This window comes from Balaenoptera physalus (assembly GCF_965194825.1).
Source record: "Balaenoptera physalus genome assembly, chromosome: 4".
In the NCBI taxonomy this organism is placed as follows: domain Eukaryota; kingdom Metazoa; phylum Chordata; class Mammalia; order Artiodactyla; family Balaenopteridae; genus Balaenoptera; species Balaenoptera physalus.
In genome coordinates, this window is record NC_138891.1 from 56962646 (window position 1) to 56987427 (window position 24782).

The 24782-nt window shown below is 39.0% G+C and overlaps 1 protein-coding gene across 6 annotated transcripts in view; it reads left to right on the forward strand.

Annotated features, from left to right (window-relative positions):
- The first annotated feature begins 10285 nt into the window (after window positions 1-10285).
- LOC309659369 (uncharacterized protein) overlaps window positions 10286-24782 on the forward strand; it is an 813664-nt gene continuing 799167 nt past the window's right edge. For all 6 annotated transcript variants that reach the window (XR_014262752.1, XR_014262753.1, XR_014262754.1 and 3 more), the window contains exon 1: window positions 10286-20775. The gene's annotated coding sequence lies outside the window, so the exon portion shown is untranslated. The remainder of the gene's footprint in view (window positions 20776-24782) is intronic.

Consider the following 24782-nt stretch of genomic DNA (forward strand, 5'->3'; position numbering starts at 1 on the left):
TTTATGAATTCAATCTTATTTAAGACAGTATCTGGGTCATTTTAATTTATTTACTGTGGAGGTAAAATGCAGGTACTGCAGTCATTTACGTTCAGTGGAAGGAGGTAAGAGGTCTAATTTTCTTCCTTCTAAAGCTTCTCTAGCTCTCTCCATTGAGAGAGAGTGCAGGGGAAGTTATGTGAAAGAATTTTGAGTCATCCTTTTAAAATACTGTGTCAAATTTTTAATAGCAAGACAGTAGCTATGGAGCAACTTGATATTTTTAGAAATTGAAAATTTGTATGAAAAACAAGTGAAGAATCATTGGATATATTCCCATTCCTGTTAAGATCTTTGCATATTAGCTTCTAGTACTTTTTTAAAAAGAAAAACTGCGTTAGTGTTTTAAAAATAATTCAAACTATTTAGGAAAGTAAAAATGAACAGTACGAGTGAATCAACTGGAATGCCACCATCCAGAAATTGCCACAGTTAGTGCTGGATGGACCTGGATTTTTCTATGCATACAGTCAAATAGATATACTTTATAAAAATGGCATTGTGATATAAGTGCTATTTCTCAATTTAAAAAAAAGCCTTTGAATTAAAAAAAAAATTTATTTATTTAAAAAAATTTATTTTTGGCTGCACTGGGTCTTTGTTGCTGTGCGAGGGCTTTCTCTAGTTGCGGCGAGTGGGGGCTACTCTTTGTTGCGGTGAGCAGGCTTCTCATTGCAGTGGCTTCTCGTGTTGCGGAGCACGGGCTCTAGGTGCACGGGCTTCAGTAGTTGTGGCATGTGGGTTCTAGAGCACACGTTCAGTAGTTGTGGCGCACGGGCTTAGTTGCTCCGCGGCATGTGGGATCTTCCCGACTAGGGCTCGAACTCGTGTCCCCTGCATTGGCAGGCGGATTCTTAACCACCGTGCCACAAGGGAAGCCCCAAACCTTTGAATTTAATAGAAGAAAAATCAAATGAAACACAACTGGAGGAATTGTTAAACTTCAAGTAAGTGTTTTTCTTCTTCTCCATTTCTCTAATTTTACAAAAGAAGTTGTGAAGAACATTTAAATGTATTTTCCCCCAATTTTAGGTGGTATAAAATGAAAACATTAACATAATCACTCTTCCATCTCCCCTTTGCCCATCTCTCAAATGCTGTTGTATTATTATTTTCAAATTATCCAGATTGATAATGTTTACTTTCTGCAATTATAATTTCATTGTTTTAGTGTAACTTCTTTATTTAAAAATGAAGTGTTGTTTCTCACCAGTCTTTGTACTATAATTTCTTTGATCTTTAATTCATCTCTTATTTGTTTGGATTTCATTGTCAGATAATTTTTTCAAAAGGGACACATTGGTACCATATTCCTGGTTCTTTCATGTTTGAAAATATCTGTTGTTTTTATACTAGAAAGGTATGACCGAATGAATGATACTGGTCAGTTTCTTTTCACTAGAATTTTATGGCTATTTCTCTAGTCTTTGGCTGTTGTATGTTATTGGAAGACATATGAGATGAGGCCAGTCTGATCTGTTTGTTCTTTGTAGGTGTATGAGAGGTCTCCAGAGAAACAGAACTGAAGAGAGAGAGAGAGAGAGAGATATCCTATATATAAGATAGTTATAGAGATTTATTATAAGGAATTGACTCATGTGGTTATGGAGTCTGGGAAGTCCCAAGTGGGAGACCCAGGAGAGCTGATGTATGGTTCCATTCTGTGTCCAAAGGTCTGAGAAGTAGGAGAGCTGATGGTGTAAGGTCAAGTCTGAAAGCCGGCAGGCTCAAGACCCAAGCAGTCAGGTAGAAGTTCCCTCTTCCTTAGCCTTTTTGTTCTATTCAGGTCTTCAGTTGATTGGATGAGAGGCACCCACATTGCGGAGGGCAATCTGCTTTAGTTAGTCTACGGATTCAAATGTTAATCTCATCCAGAAACACCCTCACAGACTACCCAGAATAACGTTTAGCCAAATGTCTGGGCAGTCAAGTTGATACGTAAAATTAACCATCACAGTAGTAGTATGCTTTCCGGGACATCTAAAGAATTCTTTCTTTGTTCCTGACGTTCAGTAGCTAACCCAGGTAGTGTCTATATCAAATTTTCTTGGAACTGATTTGCATATCCAGTTTTTTCCTTCACTTGGGGTGATGGTATGGGGGAATTTTTTGCTACTATACCTTTCACCACAGCTTCTGCTTTATCTGTAGTTTCTGTAGCACAGAAACACCAGTTACCATTATTTGGGATTTTAACCTTTTATTTTCTCTATATTTGTTAGTGTTGTTCTAATTGAATTTTTATTTGTCTTTTAAAATTTCATATTCAGTGGTGTCTATTCTTCCTTGTCATCTCTGGTTTATCAATTAGTTTTATGATAATATCATTTCAGTTAAATCTTCCTTTTACTCTTGTGTTGTTGTCAGTTTATCTTTGAGCTCATACTTTATTGAATGCATATTCTCCTTAAGTTATGTTATGGCATGAAGCAAATGTTAATGATTTCCTTCTAGATCTTTTCTGTCCTTTCTTCCTCCCTTCCTTCCTTCTTTCCCTGTATTTTGTTTTCAGAGTTTTACATTTATTTTCAGTCTGTTCTTGCCTGGATCGGTTCTGTCCAGGCTTGCCTCTGTTACAGCATGGGAGACTTCTTGACTCAATTCCTACATGACTTCTTCTCTGAGCAAGGGTTCTAAGCTGAGTACCTTTTCTTCTGTTTATTTTATGAAGCTAATATGACTTTGAGGGTCTGATCTTAGAGTCTGTAGCTGAGTTAGACCAGCTCTCTCTTGTTTCTCTCAGAATCTTCTCTTTCTTTCCCTGGCCATTAATTTTTGATATATGGCATCAGGTTACACCTCTTTCTTTTCTTGGCTGACTTTGGTGAACCTATGCCTAAGAATGTTTTTGAATCTGTATTTTACTGAAATTTAATGTGTTGGGGGAGGGAAATTCTTTCTTTTGTTTCCTTTCATATCTTTTTAGAAGTCTTAACCCAGAAGTTGGGATAACATGAGAGGGAACTAAATGAAAAAACTGACTTGCATATAAGTCAGAGCAACTTTTTTTTTTTAATTAAATTGAGGAAGCACCGTCTCATTATGACATTGGAGACTGTATTATACAGGAGAAGGAGAACCGAACTGAGCATCAGGTAACCTTAAATTCTAGCCCTCAGCTCTAGCATATACAGCTAGAATAGTATATGCAGCATAAACTGGGGAAAACCCTTGATTTCTTTGACCCTATAAAATGGGATGCCTACTTCATAGAATTGCTGTGAGGCTCAAAAGAGACAATTAAGGGACTTCCCTGGCAGTCCAGTGGTTAAGAATCCATGCTCCCAACGCAGGGGCCTGGGTTTGATCCCTGATCAGGGAACTAGATCCCGCATGCCTCAACTAAGAGCCCACGTGCTGCAACTAAAGATCCCACATGCGGCAATGAAGATCCCACACGTGACAATGAAGGTCCTGCATTCCGCAACTAAGACCCGGCACAGCCAAATAAATAAATAAATAAATATTAAAAAAGAAGACAATTAAATAAAAGGGCTTTGTAAATAGCAAAGTGACACAATATAAGAATTTGTCATTATTTTATTATCATTATCATTATTATTATTGAATCTTTATTCGTAGAGATTATCATGAAGATGGTTAGATGAGAGTTCTTAGGAAGGGGAGGTGGGGGGGTGAACTTCTGATTAAGCTTGGGTATTTTCCCAACCATTCACATTTCCCCTGATAGGGAGAGGGAATGTGCATAGTTTGAAGGATGTTTTCAGATTATTCCATATTCCATCTCTCGTCTCCATTGAGAAGTAAGAGTTTTAGACATTCATCCACCTGAAGACAGGTAACTAAATCTCTCTTATAGCTCTCTGTTTTTGTAAATATTGATAAAATGTCCAAGCAATCCTTGCATTAAACAATTAATAGTATTAATCCTACTTTAATAAATTTTTATGGTTCATTTTGGATTTCAAGAGATTTGCACTGTTGTTTTTAATTTTGATTAAGATTCTTTTCAAAACACAGGCATGAAAATTATGTTCTCTACTGACTTGAAGGAGAACTGTGAAAGCTTTGATCAAAAGTCAGACTGAGTAATAAACCTTGTTTATAATAAAGCTAAACCTGAATCATGCAAACCAAATGGTTTATTTGCTTATGAGTTTAATTTTGAAAACTAAAATTTTATTTATTCAATCTCAGCATTACTGATTTAAAAAAATTTTCCCTTTTGAAAATGCATGTTTAAAAAAAGCAGCTCATACACAGGGCTAGGTTTCATATCCTCACACGTGCTGTAAGGTAAAATAAGCTCATTGACATCATTGATTTTGCATTCCACTTTATTCATGCTTTCAAAATAATCTTGGTTTGGGTAGAAGCAGTATTGGATTGAAGAGTTTTAAAAGAAACTATTTATCAATATATAGTGATCACAAGTTTTAGTGTAAAAAGTTGATAATACTGCTTTTACACTCATTTAGCCTACTCTAACGAAAAAAACCTATAAAATATTTTTTTGCTACGTAACTTTGAACTCAATGGCAGCCACAGAAATGGAGTAGTGAGATACCAAGTAGGGGACCGAACATTTGTAAGTACTGGCTTGATATGAAATGTTGAAGCTGGTCAGAGCCTAAGACTGTTCTTGTACTTGAAGAATGGCAGCTTCACTGTACACAGGTTTGGCTCTGCTGCCATCCGAAGTCACACCTGTGTTAATGAAATGGTCCTCTCAACTAAACACTTAAATGTTTACCATAGAAATAGTATTCCTACTGATATAGTTCAGGGAACCATACACTGAAATTTATAGCCAAGTTCTGCATTATATTTTGTTGGTGTTTGTTTTTAGGGGTCATGTTATATTGAAATAAATATATCACGTTATTTGGAAATATCCCTTATGTGTCTGTTTTCTTTACTACTTATCAGCATAATCATTTCAAATCTGAAACAGATTGAAATTGGAGCATTTGATTTCAGTTTACAGTAATGAAGGCCATTATCACAGAATTCATTATACCATCTTTCCACCATTAAAATGAAAAGAAAAAGGGGAGAAAGAGGCCTTTCCAGAAGAATAAGATATTTCTTCAGCCTTCAGCTGATTTGGCAGGATATGCAGGGTGTGGTGTTTTTAATTCACTGAAACTAATAAGTTGTTTTTATTTCAAATTCAGCATATCTGAAGTTCATTCCCTGGGTTGTCTTCATGTATCAGAAACCCCCAAATGGCCAATACAGATCGAAGAAAACAAATACTAATGAACATTAGTGGAAATATCAGCTCAAATACCTAATATTTACTTTTATCTTGGGTAAAAAAATAGATTTGTGGTTAGGTTTGTCAAGATACGCTCATTATTCTTTTTTGAATTTCTTCACTCTCTTTTTCTGATATAACAATTGATAGTTTTCGTATGCTTCCCATATTTTTCTGTTCTCAGCAGCATGGTGGAGTTAATACTGAGTAAAACAATCTAGGGTTCAGTCACAGGTCAGTAACTTGTGTGCGTCACTTGGTCTTTTTATCCTCAGTTCTCCATCTGGGAAGGAGGAATTCTGGGCTGGGAGTGGGTCACACAGAGGTGCCATGAGCCGCTCTTGCTGCAGGACCTACTCGGGGACAGGCAGGGAGGAATTGAGGCTCTACCACTTCCACTTTAACCAGAGCACTGTTACTTTTATCTATTCATTATATTCAGCTTAACTGTAAGGTTCTCTGTATAAAAGAGGTTTTGCTGAGAAAACAAATTAACAAAACTTGAAACCCATTGTTATCTGTTTTTGGTTTGCTTTTTTACTACCTTTTTTGAATTAATTGAGTATTTTTATGACAGTTTCATCCCCTTTATTACCTTATTAGCTGTATCTCTATGTTATGGTATTTAAGTGGTTTCTTTATGGTTTGTAGTATTGTAGTATACATCTTTAAATTATTACCATCTACCTTCAGGTGATATGATTCTACTTCACATATAGTATACCAACCTTACCATGCTATACTTTCATTTCTTTCTCCCCGGGCTTTTTTTTTTTTTTTTAAATTTTATTTATTTATTTATGGCTGTGTTGGGTCTTCGTTTCTGTGCAAGGTCTTTCTCTAGTTGCGGCAAGTGGGGGCCAGTCTTCATCGCGGTGCGCGGGCCTCTCACTATCGCGGCCTCTCGTTGCGGAGCACAGGCTCCAGACGCGCAGGCTCAGCAATTGTGGCTCACGGGCCTAGTCGCTCCGCGGCTTGTGGGATCTTCCCAGACCAGGGCTCGAACCCATGTCCCCTGCATTGGCAGGCAGACTCTCAACCACTGCGCCACCAGGGAAATCCCTCCCCAGGCTTTTTTAAATGTCATATATTTAAAGTCTCCATATACTGTATACCCACAATACATGGTTATTATTTATGTTTTAAACAGTCAATTGTCTTTTAATGATACTTTAAAAAGTGACAAAAATGATTCATATTTACCAATGTATTTTCCATTTCTGGTGCTCTTCATTCCTTTGTGTAGACATAATATAGTATCATTTTCCTTCTCATTAAAATACCTTTTTTAACATTTATTGTAGTGCATGTCTGCTGATGATAAAGCTGTTTTGTGTTTGAAAAAGTTTTTATTTTGCCTTCTTTTTTGAAAGATATTTTCACTGGTAAAGTATTCTAGGTTGACCATTTTTTCTTTCAGTACTTTAATGATGATGCCCCAGTATCTTTTAGATTGTGTTGTTTCCAATGAGAAATCTTTCATATATCTATGTATATGTGTATATATATATATGAAAATATATATTTGTTCTTCTGCATGTAATGTATCTTTTGTCTCTGACTGTTTTTATGATTTTCTAATAATCACTGGTTTTAAGTAATTTGATTATGATGTGCTTTGATGCAGTTTTATTCATGCATCTTGTACTTGAGTATTTTTTTTCAGTTTCTGAATCTGTGAGTTAATAGTTTTCATCAAATTTGGAAAAATTTTAGCCATTTTTTTCCCTTCCCCCTTTCCTTTGGGAATTAGTATATTAGTCCTGTTAAAGTTGTCCCACAGCTCACTGTAGCTCTTTTTATTTCATTTTTCAGACTTTTTAATCTCACTGTGTTTCATTTTGGAGAGTTTCTATTGTTAGGTATTCAAATTCAGTAATGTTTTCTTCTGCAATGTCTAATCTGCCATTAATTCCATCTAGTATATTTTTCATCTCAGATACTGTGATTTTCATCTCTAGAAATTCAATTTGACTCTTTATATATTCCATGTCTCTAGTTAACATGTTTAATCATTCCTCTAGGTTCTTGAACACATATAATACAGCTATAATAACTGTTTTAATATCCTTATCCACTAAATATGTCATCTACGTGAATTGTTGGTCAGTTTTGATTGACTGAGTTTTCTAGTCTTCATGGGCCATATTTCCTGCTTCTTTTCTTGCTTTGTAACTTTTGGTTTGGTGTCAGGCATGTGATTTTTACCTTGTTGGATATTTTAATATTCCTGTAAATATTCGTGAGCTTTATTCTGGGTTGTGCCTAAATCCTTTGAAACAGTAGCTACTTTTGTGGCTGGCTTTAAAACTTTGTTAAGCAGGACCAAAACAATGTTTAATCTAGGACTAGTTTTTCCCTGTTACTTGGGCAAAGCCCCATTTAACTATTCTCATTGATGCTCCCATGAATTATGAAGCTTTCTAATTTGGCTGACGGGAGCAGGCAATTTTTTCAGTCCACCTGAGAATAGGGTATTATTCCCTTTAATATTTTCAGTTTCATTTTGTGTTTTAGCTTGGCCTCACCCGCATGCAGTGATCAGTACTCGGCTGAGCTTACACTCTGCAGATGTCCAGCTCTTTTCCCTCTGGTAATCTGCGCTGTGAATTCTAGATGCTTTGGCTTCCTCACACTCACATTTCTGTCTCCTCAACTCAGGGAGACAGTCAGCCTCCACTTGGATTCCCCTTCCTGTGCCAAGCATGAAAATTTTTTCTAAGTGCAAAGCTAAGGCAATCATAGTGCCAGTCTTATTTGTTTCCTGTCTGTCAAGGATCCCTGTCCTCTGTTGCCTGATGACCAAAGTTTTGTGAACCGTTGTTTCATATGAAGAAATGTTTATTTGTTTCAGGATAAATTCAGTTACAGTCATCCCCAGGAATGGGGGTGGGCGTTGGGATTGATTCCACACCCCATCCCCCCTTCCTGTGGATACCACAATCTGTGGATTCTCAAGTCTCCTATATAAAATGGTACATCCTTCCGTATACTTTAAATCATCTCTAGATTACTTCTAATACCTAATACAATGTAAATGCTAGGTAAATAGCTGTAAATACAGTGTAAATGCTATGTAAATAGTTACCTGTGTGCGGCAATTTCAAGTTTTGATTTGGAACTTTCTGGAATTTTTTTGCTGAATATTTTCTTTTTTTTAAAACACCCTTTCATTTATTTGTTTATTTATTTATTTATTTTTGGTTGCTTTGGGTCTTTGTTCCCGTGCACAGGCTTTCTCTAGTTGCGTCAAGCGGGGGTTACTCTTTGTTGCAGTGAGTGGGCTTCTCATTGCGGTGGCTTCTCTTGTTGCGGAGCATGGGCTCTAGGGCGTGCGGGCTTTAGTAGTTGTGGGACGCGGGCTCAGTAGTTGTGGCATATGGGCTTAGTTGCTCCACGGCATGTAGGATCTTCCCGGACTAGAGATCGAACCCACGTCCCCTGCATTGGCAGGCGGATCTTAACCACTGTGCCACCAGGGAAGTCCTTGCTGAATATTTTCAATCTGCAGTTGGTTAAATCTTTGAATGTGGGACTCACAGTTACAGGGCACCAACTATACTGTTATTTTGTGTTGGCCAGAAACAGAAGTCTATTCAGAGTCCTTTAAAATATTATTCTTGAAAGGAAAAGATGACCTTAATAGGACAAAGCCATTGGTAATATAATAGAATATATACATTTGAGGAATGTTTCATAGGCTGTCTGGAACTTGGTATCTAATGAAGCACGGGCAGTAAGGGAAAATTTCCAACCCTCATGATAATATGACTATGTGTGTGGCAGTTGCATTTTCTGAGTTTAGGAGCCCTGAAGGAAGAAGTGGGTTGGATGTAGGGTGGGGAAAATGAGTTCCTGTGAGTCATCCAGATGGAGATGAGCAGGAGGCTGGTAGAAATATGGATCTGGAGCTTAGGAAAGAGAGAGCATGGCTAGAACTATAGATTCTGGAGAAATCCTCAGAAAGACTAGTGCCCAACAGAAAAGAACTATTTCAAGTTTTGTGAATAGAAATTAAATGTGAATAACTTGGTACTGGATAAAATCATTCCACTGTAAAATGATTTATTTATATCAACACTGGGTTCTATTCACTGCAGTGTGTGTGTGTGTGTGTGTGTGTGTGTGTGTGTGTGCATTTTCTTTTTCCCTATTAGGTTGGCGGGAAACAGAAACTTCAACCCTAAAGAATAATGTTTTGTAACATCCTATCATATAGACTAGCATCTCCAAGTCTACTTTAGAATTTGTAACAATAAGTAAAAAGAGTAGGCTAAATGATCTGCTTTTCTCCCAGTTTCTAAAATTCCATGTTTGTAGGCCAATATAACATATATCAAAAATTTTATAAGAATACTGAAAAAAAAGATTGTTAGGTACTTTGATATATCATGTAGCTCTTGAATTCACTGGAATTAAATGAATAAACGATACTATTATTAATATAAGTCTCATGGTATTTCAAAACTTGGCTCAAGTTGAAACTTTCAGTATTATAAATTTTTACTTTCAATATTATATATTTCTCCAGTCAGTGGTTTGGAACCTGTGTCAAAAGGATGAGAAAAAATAGGGTAAAACCTATTCATTTAAAATAGCAGTTCAGGGGCTTCCCTGGTGGCGCAGTGGTTGAGAATCCACCTGCCAATGCAGGGGACATGGGTTCGAGACCTGGTCTGGGAGGATCCCACATGCCGCGGAGCAACTGGGCCCATGAACCACAATTACTGACCCTGCACAGACATCTGGAGCCTGTGCTCCGCAACAAGAGAGGCCGCGATACTGAGAGGCCCGCGCACCGCGATGAAGAGTGGCCCCCGCTTGCCGCAACTAGAGAAAGCCCTCGCACAGAAACGAAGACACAACACAGCCATAAATAAATAAATTAATTAATTAATTAATAAAAAAAAAGCAGTTCAACAATTTATATAGAAATTAGATATATTTAATTTAGATTATATGAGAACTTGGATCAGTGTATTTCTTTTTTTAAATTTAATTAAATTAATTAATTTATTTATTAATTTATTTATTTTTGGCTGTGTTGGGTCTTCGTTTCTGTGCGAGGGCTTTCTCTAGTTGCGGCAAGCGGGGGCCACTCTTCATCGCGGTGCGCGGGCCTCTCAGTATCGCGGCCTCTCTTGTTGCGGAGCACAGGCTCCAGACGTCTGCGCAGGGTCAGTCATTGTGCCTCACTGGCCTAGTTGCTCCGCGGCATGTGGGATCTTCCCAGACCAGGTCTCGAACCCGTGTTCCCTGCATTGGCAGGCAGATTCTCAACCACTGCGCCACCAGGGAAGCCCCAGTGTGTTTCTTTTATTAGAAGAAAAGTTCAGGACATAGTATCATACAGCTGTCAGGCCTCACCAGTCAAGGATTATCACATGTCAAGTCCACCCAGGTCATTTGGAAAATGAGCATTTTAAAGATAGTTTTGTATTTTCAGGGATGCGAAAAACTAAATATAGGAGGAAGGTCAGTAGTCAATGCTACCTAATATTCTTGCATTTTATTTAGCATGCAGTCCAGCTGACCTTCATTAGGCCATGCTCCCTCTCAAGTCACAATAGTCTGGGTGCTAATTAGGCAAGTTTAGTTATTTGAATGAAGATAGTAGCCTGCATATTGTTCCTTCAGCTCAGTGATATCTCCAGAGGTTATTTTTAAAGGTTAATTATACTTTTCTTAGGGAATGCCCTTTTTTAAAGCAAGTTCATAATAAAGCTTAATTCTATTTCCTAATAATTCATTTATTATTTGATTAAGAAAATCATGGGTTTGTCTCATACTCTTGCAGCAAACAAGCATCTCATGAAGTACTACATTGTGTGTGTGTGTATGTGTGTGTGTATGTGTGTGAGTGAGAGAGAGAGAGGGAGAAAGAAAAAGAGAGATAACTGAAGCCTCTTACTGAAATTTTAACAATTTAATTCACTTTGGATACAAATCATTCTAAAATGTACTACATAGTTTCTTGTCCTTTGGAACATGGCAAGGAAAATGAAAAAGGATAAATTCCCAATCTCCTGGTGCATAAAAACTGATTCCATTTTTTCATTTTCTCAAACTTTGTGCCATTTTCATGCAGAGTTGTACAATAGGAATTATTTAAAATACATTTGATATAACCTAATAATCTCAGGGTAGTTCAAGATGTTTAATATGAACACCGTGTTTCAATAAGGCTTCTGATTTTTATTTCAATAACATTATTACACAGGAAACACTGCAAACATTGGATTTTAATTCCAACAAGGCATTTGACAAGTCTCTTAAGATATCCTTTTGGGCAAAATGGAGAAATGTTAGTAAGACCAGGGTTAATTTAGGTGTATTTGTGACTGAAGAAATGACCACAGGAGTTTCAAAAAAATTAAAATAACATTGTGTGCTGTTCCCTTATTAAAAAAGTAATATGTGTTATCTGTAGACATTTTGGAAAATACAACCGAGTACAAGGAAGAAAATGAAAACCACAAACAACACCAAATCCAAATGCACATTTAGCCACTCTCCACACTTTGGTATATATGTTAATATAACATGAAATCATGCCGTAATCTTCTGGGAAAATTTTTTTCTACTTAGTACATCTTGAGCATGTTTCCATGTCACTATTCTCTCTTAACATCATTTTAAACAAATGCATGGTATTTTATCAGGTGGAGATACTTAAATACATTTACCAGATCCTCTGTTGTTTCCAGTATTTTTGTTGTTAAAGTCAGGACAACATATTGAACTTTTCAAAGACCTTTTTAGGGTCTATTAAGTTGATTAAATGATTTTTCTCTGTTAACTTTTTGTCGTGGTGAAGTATTTTAAATTTCAAATCATTTTTGCATTTCTGGAAACTCCCTTATTTGGTCGTGGTGTTTATTTTTATTTCATTTTAGTTATGAAAATTTTCAAAGAAACTTCAAAGTGTAGAGAATAACATAACGAATCCTCATATAATCTATACCCAAATTCCATAATTATCAACATTCTTGACTCAACTATTCTCTCCTTCCCTTTTTGGTGGAATGTTTTAAAGCAAACTCTAGGACAATCTATCATTTTACCCGTAAATACTATAATGTGCCTCTCTAACAGATAAGGACTTTTAAAAAAATGCAAGTTCAATGTCATTATGATATCTAACAAAAGTACCAATTAATACTGTTTTCTTAGAGACATCTAATAACCTGTCCAAGTTCAGTTTTCTCCAATTGCCACAAATATTGAGCTTTTTCTAATCATTGGTTTAAGAAGTCTCTTAATCAACAAGATCTCTCCCTTTCTTTTTATGTTTTTCATGCTTTGTTAAAGAAATGGGGTCATTTGTTGACCTCCTTCGTTGAAGATTCAATTGACTGCATCCTGTGGTTGTAAACAGTCTCCTTTCCCTCGAATTTCCTACAACCGGTAGTTAGACCTACAGGCTTGATTAGACTCAAGTTCAAATTTCAAGCAAGAATATGTCAGAGGTGATGCTGTACCCTTGATTTTGTACCACATTAGGAGGCACGTGCAACTCGGTTGTCGTATGTTTAGTGATTGATCAATGGTTTCAGGTGTTGCAGTCTGTTCCCTCTATTATAAAGGTCCCCATCATTTGTGGATCCTTTCAGTCCAGTGCTAGATTTGACTGACCACTATTTTATTTAGGCTTTTTTATTGACAGTTCATAAGTGAGCTAGTTCTCTTGATTTCTTTCTGTGCATTATCTTTGACAGGTACAGGCCATGGATCAAAGTAGGTAATTCAAAGAGGATGGTGCTTTGAAGTCAGGCACCCTGGTTTCCATCTCAGAAGGCTCTAATCACCTGTGTGAGATAGGACCAGAACTCCAAAGCCTGAGGGAGAAACTGGCTAGAATATGATCAGAACCAAATTGGAAGCCTGTCCCAAGAAAAGGGAACATAATTTAGAGTGATCTCCAATGTTCAGGCAGCATTTCAGTCTCCTGCGAGTCCCTGGGGTCTTGATTTCCAGATCTAGTTAGTGTTGAGAGACTCTGAGGGGAACCATGCAGGGGAGCCAACTCCAGCCTGGCTAGGATAGCCCTCCTCATATACATAAATATAAAAGGGCATTTCATTCTTTCTAAATAACAAACGATCATTTTGAATGGGTGTTATTTCAGGACTTCAACTATTCACCATTTTATTCTCTCCGTTTTTTGTTTGAGGTTTTTTTTTTTTTTTCCTTTGCTGGTAACACTTTAAGAAATATTTCTCATTGGGCTTCCCTGGTGGCGCAGCGGTTAAGAATCCACCTGCTAATGCTGGGGACACGGGTTCAAGTCCTGGTCTGGGAAGATCCCACATGCTGCATGGCAGCTAAGCCTGTGCGCCACAACTACTGAGCCTGCACTCTACAGCCCACGAGCCACAACTGCTGAGCACAAGCCACAACTTCTGAGCCCGTGAGCCACAACTACTGAAGTGCCTAGAGCCCGTGCTCTGCAGCAAGAGAAGCCACTGCAGTGAGAAGCCTGCGCACCGCCACAAAGAGTAGCCCCTGCTCGCCGCAACTGGAGAAAGCCTGCACACAGCAACGAAGACCCAACACAGCCAAAACTAAAATAAATAAAAATAAATAAATTAAAAAAAAAATAAGTCAGCCTTCTGGCAATGAGAAATATTTCCTTTTTTAAAAATTAATTAATTAATTTTTGGCTGCGTTGGGTCTTCGTTGCTGCCCGTGGGCTTTTTCTAGTTGTGGCGAGCGGGGACTACTCTTCATTGTGGTGCGTGGGCTTCTCATTGCGGTGGCTTCTCTTGTTGCGGAGCACGGGCTCTAGGCACGCGGGCTTCAGTAGTTGTGGCATGCAGGCTCTAGAGCGCAGGCTCAGTAGTTGTGGCGCACGGGCTTAGTTCCTCCACGGCATGTGGGATCTTCCCGGACCAGGGCTCGAACCCGTGTCCCCTGCATTGGCAGGTGGATTCTTTTTTTTTTTTTAAATTAATTAATTTATTTGTTTATTTTTGGCTGTGTTGGGTCTTCGTTTCTGTGCAAGGTCTTTCTCTAGTTGCGGCAAGCGGGGGCCACTCTTCATCGCAGTGCGCGGGCCTCTCACCATCGTGGCCTCTCTTGTTGTGGAGCACAGGCTCCAGACGCGCAGGCTCAGTAGTTGTGGCTCACGGGCCTAGTTGCTCCGCGGCATGTGGGATCTTCCCAGACCAGGGCACGAACCCATGTCCCCTGCATTAGCAGGCAGATTCTCAACCACTGCGCCACCAGGGAAGCCCCGGCAGGTGGATTCTTTTTTTTTTTATAAATATTTTTTAGGTTACAAATACAAATTGACTCTTTTTTTTTTTTTTTAATTTTATTTATTTATTTTTTGTTGGCTGCGTTGGGTCTTCGTTTCTGTGCGAGGGCTTTCTCCAGTTGCAGCAAGTGGGGGCCACTCTTCATCACAGTGCGCGGGCCTCTCACCATCGTGGCCTGTCTTGTTGCGGAGCACAGGCTCCATACGCGCAGGCTCAGCAATTGTGGCTCACGGGCCTCATTGCTCCGTGGCATGTGGGATCTTCCCAGACCAGGGCTCGAACCCGTGTTCCCTGCATTGGTAGGCAGATTCTCAACCACTGCGCCACCAAGGAAGCCCCCGGCAGGTGGATTCTTAACCACTGCGCCATGAGGGAAGCCTGAAGGCTGACTTCTTGATAGGAAAGACATTATATTTTGCACACACACATGTGTGTGCGCATATAATCATGTACTTGAGGTGATCTTAGCAGTTGATATCCTAAGGCTTAAAGGAAGGGAGATGAGAGATGGCTTTCAGAGGCAAGGTCTTCGGGGCTACAGGACACATCAAGTCAGCAGGAAGCCCTTTCCTCTATGTTCCCCTTCCTTCCTCTTGTTCTTGGCCTGGGGCCCCTGGCTTCTTTAGCATTCCTTTTCCTATTGCTAAAATCTTGAAACTTTAGCTAATGTGCTTTAACAATGTTCTGAACCAACCTCTGCCAACAATTTCATTCTGAATATCCAGGCAGGTTCATTACTGAGGTTAAGACCTAGTTTCCAAGCATGCCTCCTTTGTTCAATATTACTTGATCATCATTCATTGAACCCTCTTGTGCCAGGCACTGGCTAATGCTGGGCATACACCAAGATGAATAGATGTGTTTCCTGCCTTCCAGCAAAGAGACAGATCTAAGCAAATAATAACAACAGATGTGGAAGTGGAAGTATGGAGAAGGAGAAACTAATTATCTCTGGAGGAGGTGATATTTCTCTTAGGTTCCAGTGATTTTTCTGGTCTTCCCAAACCTCAAATCTCCACTCTCAGTGGGGCAACCTAATCTGTTCCTCTGGTTTGGAGCAGGAAGAAGATCTAGGTAAAGTACCTCTAGAAAGACTAGCCACCTAGGAAAAGCAGTATCCTTTCTCAATATTCCTGTGCTCTTTCCTCATTAAAAAAAATCTTCCCTCTGAGACCTCATCTGTAGGCCAATGGCCAAAACAGCTGTTCTTATAATAAGCAACAGTTCACATTCAAAATGGTGGCCTCGTCCCTTTTTTAAATATTTGAAAACGGCTAGATTTTTTTTCTCCTCTTCGCTCTTTTTTCTGTAGCCTGACAATTACTAAAGCTGTGTGACTAGTAACATGACAAGTTAGAGAAGGGTCAGAGCCTCCTTTAAAATAAGAGCCCATTGGAAATATGCTAAGAGGAGGCCCATGATGGCAGTGTGAACGATCATATTATCTTGATCTTGCCCATCTTATTATCTTGCTTGTTACCCATCTGCAGAATCAAGGATGACACTAAACTCAAGTCCCGCTCTCCCAGTACAATGGGAAGTTGCCATCTCCACCTCTGTGGGATGAACTTAATAAGTAATGGAAAAGAAAGCGTATTACTGAGAAGTTTTCCATTGCTTGTGTATCCACAATAGGAATTCCAATATCCATGGTCGTGGGAGCCCTCACTTTATCCTAGAGGCTCCCTTTCACCTTGCTTTTCAAAGGAGCTTCCACGTGGAAACTATGTCATGTCCTTATGTACAGGTGCTGATTGGGGGTGGGTCACAGAAATAAAATGGAAAGCAAAGGAGGAACACCTTATTGCTCTGCTCACTGTTCGATTTTGAAAATACCTCTGTTGTACAGAACTTTTAGGAAGTCTGTAAATGTTGTCACATTCCCAAGGAAGAGTGTTTTTTTCTCAGGAGCCAGTCCTTTAAAAATTTTCTTCCAAGTAGCATTAGCACACATGTCTGCCCAAATCGCTGTTCTCATCATGACATTTGATAGAACTAGGACGTTCACATTTCAGTCTAAAGGTTGACCCACATGACCCCTCCACCAAAAGACAGGAAGTGGCTCACTGTGTTTTTATAGCACATGATCTGAGAAGTGGAAAGCATTCTGTGTAATGGGCACATGCTGAGACTGCAATTTTTGACAAAAGTCGTTTTGACTTCCTGACAATCACATTTAAACAGTGGTTTTAGTCTCTGTTCTCAGCACTCTAGGAGGGTATATGTATCCTGTTTCTGTGTTTGGGGAAGAAGACTAGAAGCTGGGTAAAATGCCACTTGGTAGACTGACATACAGTTATGTGATCCCAAGGGAAATTGAGGGTTCACACTATCCAGGGATAGAAAGAGGTCAAATTCTGGAGGAAGTTTAATTCTTTAAAACTCAGAATAATAAAAGATGTTTATAAATATTAAATATCTTCATTTTGGCTTCTGTTTAAACATTTTTTATTATCAACTTTTAATTTATATTGTAGGGTCTGTCAGGGTCTAGTTAGGAAAACAGAAACCACAGTAGGTATTTTAAACAGAGGGGATTCAATACAAGGGATTAATAGCCTGAAAGAGAGGAAAAGGATGGTAAGCTAACCCAGAGATCAGTAAATCAGAAGTAGCTACCACCCCTAGGGCTAGGAGAACAAAAAAAACAAAGGTGGAGACAGCAGAAGTGGGGAGCAGAGGTGAGGAGCAGCTGCCTCAGCTCGGAGTGTGGTGGGAGAGGCCACGGCTTAGCGGTGCTGAATTGGCTGATAGGGGGCCATGCAGCTGTGCTCAGACCTCTGAGGGGGTGCCTCACAGCTAGTGCTGGGGCTCCTGGGACTTCTGAGAGGGCAGCATGGCTGTGTCTAGCCCCTGCGGGGGTTCTGCACGGCTGTCCTGGGGTGCCAAAAGATGCGAGAGTCTTTGCTGCCTATTTGTGCTGGAGAGATGCTGACAGCTGCTGGAGGTGGGAAAAATCTCCTGTCTTCTCCTCCCGTTCAGTCTCCCCACATAATGCCTCTCACTGGCAGAATCTAACTGGAACATGCCACAAAAAGATTCTTAGAAATGTGGTCCTTATATCACCAGCCCCAGAGTCACAGGGCACAATGTAGAAAGGTGAGAGACAGTACATGAATAAAGGATCACAGATCCCCCCACCCTTTGGCTACCAATTCCCCACACACTCTCTTCTACCCATTTTAAAACTTCTATACAACAATAACAACGTCATGCTTCTGCCTAGTAAGTTAAAACTTCCCTTTGTAAATACATACTTTCACCTTCTTACCCCCCAAAACGGAGACACAAATCTCTAATGCTCTTCATATCCATCTTCAAGTGATGTTCATTATCTTTTTTTTTTCATTAAAGACTATTATAAATTGAATTGTCACCAACACTTTTTATATAAAATAATAGGGAGTTAGGAGAAAGAAAACGAATGGAAACAAGTGAGGAAGAAACAATTCACATATGCTACTTTATTTCTGGAACTGGTCACAAAGCCACAGATGATATTTATAAATTCCTTTTTCTATCACCCATTCTATATTTCCTTTGCCTTCAGCCAGCTGGTCAGTGTTCTTTACCTGGTGAGGTGACCCATACCCTCATTCTTCAATGGTCTAAATTAGTTTTCAGTGTGAGGCATCTAAGAGATGCCTTAGAGAGTCTTCTCAGTTCTAGACCTCATCAGATCACTGATAACCAGATCACAATTGGTGATGGGACCTCCGTGTTGTTGGGCCCGTATGCAACCCCCGTTCCTGATGCTATGTCTTGTGTACGTGAACCTGTCGACTAAGTACCTGGGTGTTTGGAGAAAGAAACTGACAGACATCCATTGAATAGGCTTTCTTTTCTACCTGATTATCGAGAGCTTCGTCTATAGCGTATGACTTTGTGAGCAGTCACATAACACTGAACATTCACATAAATATCCTCATGCTCTGTGCCAGTTTAAGAGGTCCATCTACATACTGCCTTGCAGACAATCTTTCCATCCTTTGTTTCCAAATCCACGATGATCCAGCCAAACCATTAGTCATTACCCATGAAGCAGTGTAGGTCTGTCCATATTTTGGGCCATGTCTCAGTCCAGTCTAAGTGGGCATTGCGATATATTGCTTAAAGATTTTCCTACTGAGAGCATTTCCCTTCTCCAGTGTTTTTGTTTGTTTGTTTTGTTTTTTCAAGCACACTCCCAATTGTGGCTATAGTGCTCTATTCCTGGTTTGCCAGTATAATGAGAAAAAAGTCTGTAAACCAGACCCTTCCTTGGTCATTTTTTCACAGGCAGATCTCCATAAAAACCTAGCAGTGGATGAAAGAAGGACAGCAGTGCAGCAGAAGAAAGTGCCATAAAAGCCTGAGCTATCCGCACTTGTGACTTTATTGTTCCTCTGGGATCTGTTTGAGCCTGATTTCACACATACCGTTTCCACTGGGGGATGAAGTGTCGCTGTACATGCTTAATTTTGTGACCTAATGAATCAGATAATACCCAGTCAGTTATGGGCAGCTCAAGTCACAGGGCCGGGGGTTCATTCTCTATCAGGTCCAATAGCAGGGCAGAGAAGTTTCTCAAAAGAACAATTATCTGGAAGAGAGGGCACCTCTTTACTTCAAACCCTCAGGGTGTGCGCCATGGTTATCCTTTGGGGGTCTGCCGTGGGCTCCGTACAGGATCCCTATTTACCATGGAAACATCAAGTGCTACTGGATCTGCTGGGTCATAAGGCCCATGTAGCAGTATAGCTTGTGCAGGATTGGTCTACAGTCTACATCCTGGACTAGTTGCAAAGCCTTCTTTTACTTGGTCACCACGCACATCTGGCTGCATTGTGGTTTATACACCAGATTGGTCAGAGGACCACACTCAAATGTGCCGTATGTTGTCTCCAAAATACAGAGGGCCATCACATGATCAAAATTATTCTTGGTTATAGTTGGTGCAAGGTGCAACAACTTTTCTTTCACTTTGGAGGGAATATCCTAGTATGATCCAGAATACTGGACTCCTAGAAACCTCATCTAGGTGGCGGACTCCTAGCTTTCAAGGGTTGTTACTTCTCCCCTTTGGTAAGTGTGTGTCTTAGGCATCTAATGTAGTACGTGCTACTATTAGTCATCAGTTTCAAACATCATGATGTTCGCTATGCAGTGAACCAGTTTGATCTCTTGTGGGATCAAGGTCCCTGCAGATGAGATTATGCCCAGAGACTTAACATAGCCCTAAGACAAGATGGTGAAGGCGTTCTTTGGTAGCGCTTTCATTTTTAAATTGATATAAAGTAAAAAGCACTTGTTAGATTAACAGCTGCCCAAATATAGGGCCATCATATAGAAGTTTGGATTTGATCATGAGAGATAATGGGAAAATAATTGGATAAAGTTCTTCACAATTAGTAGAATGTAGGAATATGTGATATGCAATGTAGTAGTTGGGGGCAGGCATGGAAGAAAATTTAAAAAATATATCAAGATATGATTACTGGGTTTTCATTTAAAAAGGACAACATTATATAACTTTTGTGCCATTCTTTGCTCATTGTAAAACACCATCACATCTTTGACAGTGTTTGAGGATGACATAGAAGATATATGAAATGCTAATGCAATACAGACTCTATAAATAATGCAAAGTCATTGATGTTTACTTTAGTCCTCATAATGGGCTTGTACATAAAATTGTCAGCCTACAGTGTATTCCCATTGTGTAGATAAGGAAGCTGAGGCTTTCTGTTTTAAGGTAGCTTATCTGAGTACTCACAGCTGATCAGCAATAGAGTTTCAAATCAAAACCAGCTCTATGGCTTGATGTGTTGATATAGGTGATATTGTTAGGATATGTGCATATGTTTGCATAATTGAAATGTCAATTTACATATTCTTGTTTTATTTTCTCTTCTCCTTTCCTCCTCCCCAAACCCTATCCTAGGAGTGATAGAAGCAGAGAGAAAGAGAAACTCTTTAAGACTGCAAAAGAATGGTGGTCTTTGGTTTGTTCTTCACGTAGCAGAGACCCATGCCCAGCTCCCTTGAAGCACCCTGGGGAAGAACTTGGAGAGGAAAGACTGTGTGGTGCCCCTAGACAGACTGGACTTTAGACTCTGGGCCTTTCAGCCCTGGCAAAGAGTTCTGTGCAAGCTTGGCAGGAATCAGCAGAGCTGCCTGAACTTAAGGGAGTGCGAGAGCTCGGACACTGAGCACACGGATGGTGATTGGTGTGGACTGAAGACAGGAGGGCTTCATCCAACTGACGTGACCTAGGTAAGTTCTCAGGGGCTTTCTCACGACACCGAGAGGCCCAGTGAGATGAGGACTTATCTTCAGATCTATTTTGATTTAGGAACAAAATGAAGTATTGTGACATTTCACATAAACCCTTCGGTATGGACTGAAAGTCATACCTCCTACTTGTATATTTGTTTTGGGGGCACAGAAGGCAAAAGCAGGGCAGCAGTAAGGATGGAACTGTGATTCTGGGTATTAGAGAGCTTGAAAATTTGCTTCATATCACCAAGGGATTAAACGGAAAAGAATGGCCTTCTGTGCACCTTAATATCACTCTCAACCCAACGTGTTTTCGGTTTATTATTTGTATGTGCCAGCGGCTGATTCACTTAGCTGTTTGGAAGAGAGTGCTAATGAGGCCAAGGTCAGGGTTCTCATTTCCATACAGGCAAATACACTTAGTGAAAGAGAGCCTCAGCTCCAGTCACCACAGATTAAATCCCTAACCTGCACCAACTGCTTTACAGATATACGTGCTGGGTTATGGGAGGTCAGGTGAGAGGGTGTGAATGAGTCAGCATAAAGCCTCACCACCTCCAAGGGCAATAACTCAAAACAGATGTCTTTTACATATCCCTGAAATCTGTGTGAGTGCTTATGAAGGAGCCACCTGAACTAATTCACAAAAAAGGAATATATCAAACCAAGTTCCTCTGGTTTCTGAATAGAGTCTGATAGGGCAAAGGCTCTATCATTAGTTGGTTTAGTGCCATATCTGATCTGCACTAAACATTTTACTTGTATACATATTGTGGTGTAATTTACAAAAATAATAGAGATTTTAAGAAACATGTTAAAAATTCTGTAATATGAAGATGAGGATCTTAAGATTCCATTTTAAATAAAAATTCTGTGACGGAATCCATGATTAGAAGATATGCAGTATTCATAAGGCTTTTTTTCTATTATTGTGGTATAATTTACGTACAATGCAGTAATCTTAAGGGCTTAGTGCAGTGAATTTTGACAATTGTATATATCCGTGTAATCACCACTGAAAACAAGATATTAGAACATTTCATCATCCCAGAAAGTTCCTTTCTGCTCTTTCCCAGTCAGTTCCTCTTCTACTTTCCAAGGTGACCACTGTTCTGTCACATATATTATTTTTGCCTTTTCTTGAACTTCGTATAGATGTAATCAATCAGTATGAACTTTTTTGCGTCTGGCATTTTTCACTCAACATAATGTTTTTGAGGTTCATGCATGTCGTTACGTTGTATCAGAAGTTTATTTCTTTTTATTTTAGTATAAAGTTATTAGAATTTGTCCATCAACCTGTTGATGAATATTTGGGTTGTTTCTTGTTTTCAACTATTAGGACTAAGGCTGCTATAAACATTTTTCCAAAATTATTAAAATTCATGTTTAAATTCCCATTTTTCATGCTAAATCTCTGAGAACAGAGAAAGTTCTTTATAGTAACTGCTACAAACTCTTTTCTAGTTCCTTCACTTTGCTTTGATTTTCTTTAATTTTTATCAAGATCCAGGAGTTTAAAAAAACTAAGTTCTCCCAAGTGACGCATAAGTTATAGGTATAGTACCGAGAAGGACAAAACAAAAAAGCAGGTTCCCTGCACCCAGGTGGGCATCAACTTCAACTTCCTGCCTAGTTAAATCAAACATGTATTTTTTTCCATTCTGCTTTCCAAAGCCTCTCCTATTTGTCAACATGAATTCATTCAGTCCGTTTGTTTGTTTATTCAACCAAAGTGTGTCAGACTCTTATTATATATTTGTTGGGCTTGTGCTGGGCTCTGCATTCATTACAGCAAGGGTTACGTTTGGATCAGAACCCAGACAATAATGCTTGGTGTGCCTAGCACAATGTCAAGCACGTAATGGAAACTAAATGTGTGTTTTTGAATGAATGAAGGAACTCCCAGTTTAGTGTGGAGATTGACCGGAATACAAATAAACTGGTATAGTAGAAGTATGGAGAGAGTACTGTGGAAATATCAAGATCATAAATATATGTTCTTGTTTTTACCTGAGCGCATTTGATCATATTGCTCTATTAACACTTTCTCTGTTGGACTGTAATTTGTCTATTCATGGCTTTCTCCCCCATTTCAGGGCAGAACAGAGACTGTTTCCTATTAGTCTTGGTATCTCTAGCACTCAGTCCATGGCCTGGCACTCAGAAGGGAGTGACTAACTCTGTTTAGGTTTGCCAAAAAAAATTAATCAGGAAAAGGGACATTTGAGATGGGCCTTGGAGAGGAGATCTTGGTGGTAGAGGGTGGTGAGGGATGGTATTCCAAACAATAAGAAACGGTGGTCCTTTGGGTACTAATTTTTTTCTCTCTTGGAAAATGGTCCCATTTAATTTCCTGAATCACCATCATGATTTTGAATCCCTTTTAGCAATTCAGTTTTTTTTTTTAATTAATTAATTAATTTATTTGTTTTTGGCTGTGTTGGGTCTTCGTTTCTGTGCGAGGGCTTTTTCTCTAGCTGCGGCGAGTGGGGGCCACTCTTCATCGCGGTGCGCGGGCCTCTCACTATCGCGGCCTCTCTTGTTGCAGAGCACAGGCTCCAGACGCGCAGGCTCAGTAGTTGTGGCTCACGGGCCCCAGTTGCTCCGCGGCATGTGGGATCCTCGCGGTCCCGGGCTCGAATCCGTGTCCCCTGCATTGGCAGGCAGATTCTCAACCACTGCGCCACCAGGGAAGCCCAGCAATTCAGTTTTTAATTAACTTTTTTAAAAGCCCTTACTACATACACATCTACATAGCAAAATGGTCCCGAGCCAAGATTTTTTTCTTACTTAAGATTATGTTCTTGTCATTTCTTTGAACAATTATTCTGTTGAATGTCTTGAACACAAAAGAATATGACAAAAACAAAATAGTTGCCTAACATTTCAACAAAGGTTTTTATCCTGAACAGAATGAATAAAGGGAATTGTTATTATTATCATTTTTAGCCATTTCAGGTAGAAGAATGATCTATTTTTCAAATAATTTAAAAAATTAAATGGTATCTTCCTCATAATTGATGATGAAATCCAGCTAATGTAATTTATTGTTGAGGTGTATGCATCCCATTGGTTTAAAGAGAATATTAACAAAGAAAGTAGAATCTCTTTATTTCATTTATTATACAGGAAACTGTGCATAAGGATTCAGGAAGAGTATTTTAGCATTATTTTTTTTTTTCCTTTATGCTTACAGGCTTTGAGTAAATTGCATAGGAAACTTCTCTGATTGAATGTTGTAGGTCATCTTTTAGTAAGCATGGCACAAAATGATTCTAGGCATTATGAATTCTAGGATGTAAATTACAGGAGCTTTGAAGATAGGAATGATTCTCCTAGGTAATTCATTGCACAAGGAGCAGAGTGGAAGTGTCATCATTTATGTTTTATTTTGGAGAAGATCATCCCCTCAATTCTTTCTTTTCCTACTTTGCTTTCGCAGATTTTGACATAAAAGAAATCTTATATTCTATGTAGATATAACGTGGAAGTCTAATATTTCAGAATTTAGAATAAAACTTTCTTTCAGTGCTTTTAATATGATCTTAAAGCATTTAAGAAGCATTAATTAAGCTTTAGAAAGCAACTCTAAGATGATTTGATCAATTCAAAAACAGTCATAAAGTCTGTACTCAGCTTTCAATTACTGTATGTCCCAGTGGAGAAAAAGCACAGTTAATACAAACCACAGATAATACCCGAAACACTTCTACTCAATGAACAATGGCACAGATATTTTTAAAAATGCAGCTAGTCCAAAATCCTTTCTTTTTGATCTTAGAATGAGTTACATGATTTTTTAAATGAAATCATATGAAAATATACTATCATAGTTATGCTTTAATTAAATGAAGTCTACAGTGAATTCAGTCTCCTTGTATATATGCTGATTACTGGAAGGAAGAAATGTCTATGTGTCAGGCTATTGGTCAGAAGTGGTCCAGAGATGTGTGTTTTTGCCTGTCTACAGTCTGCAAAGTGAAATCACCTACATAAGGTTG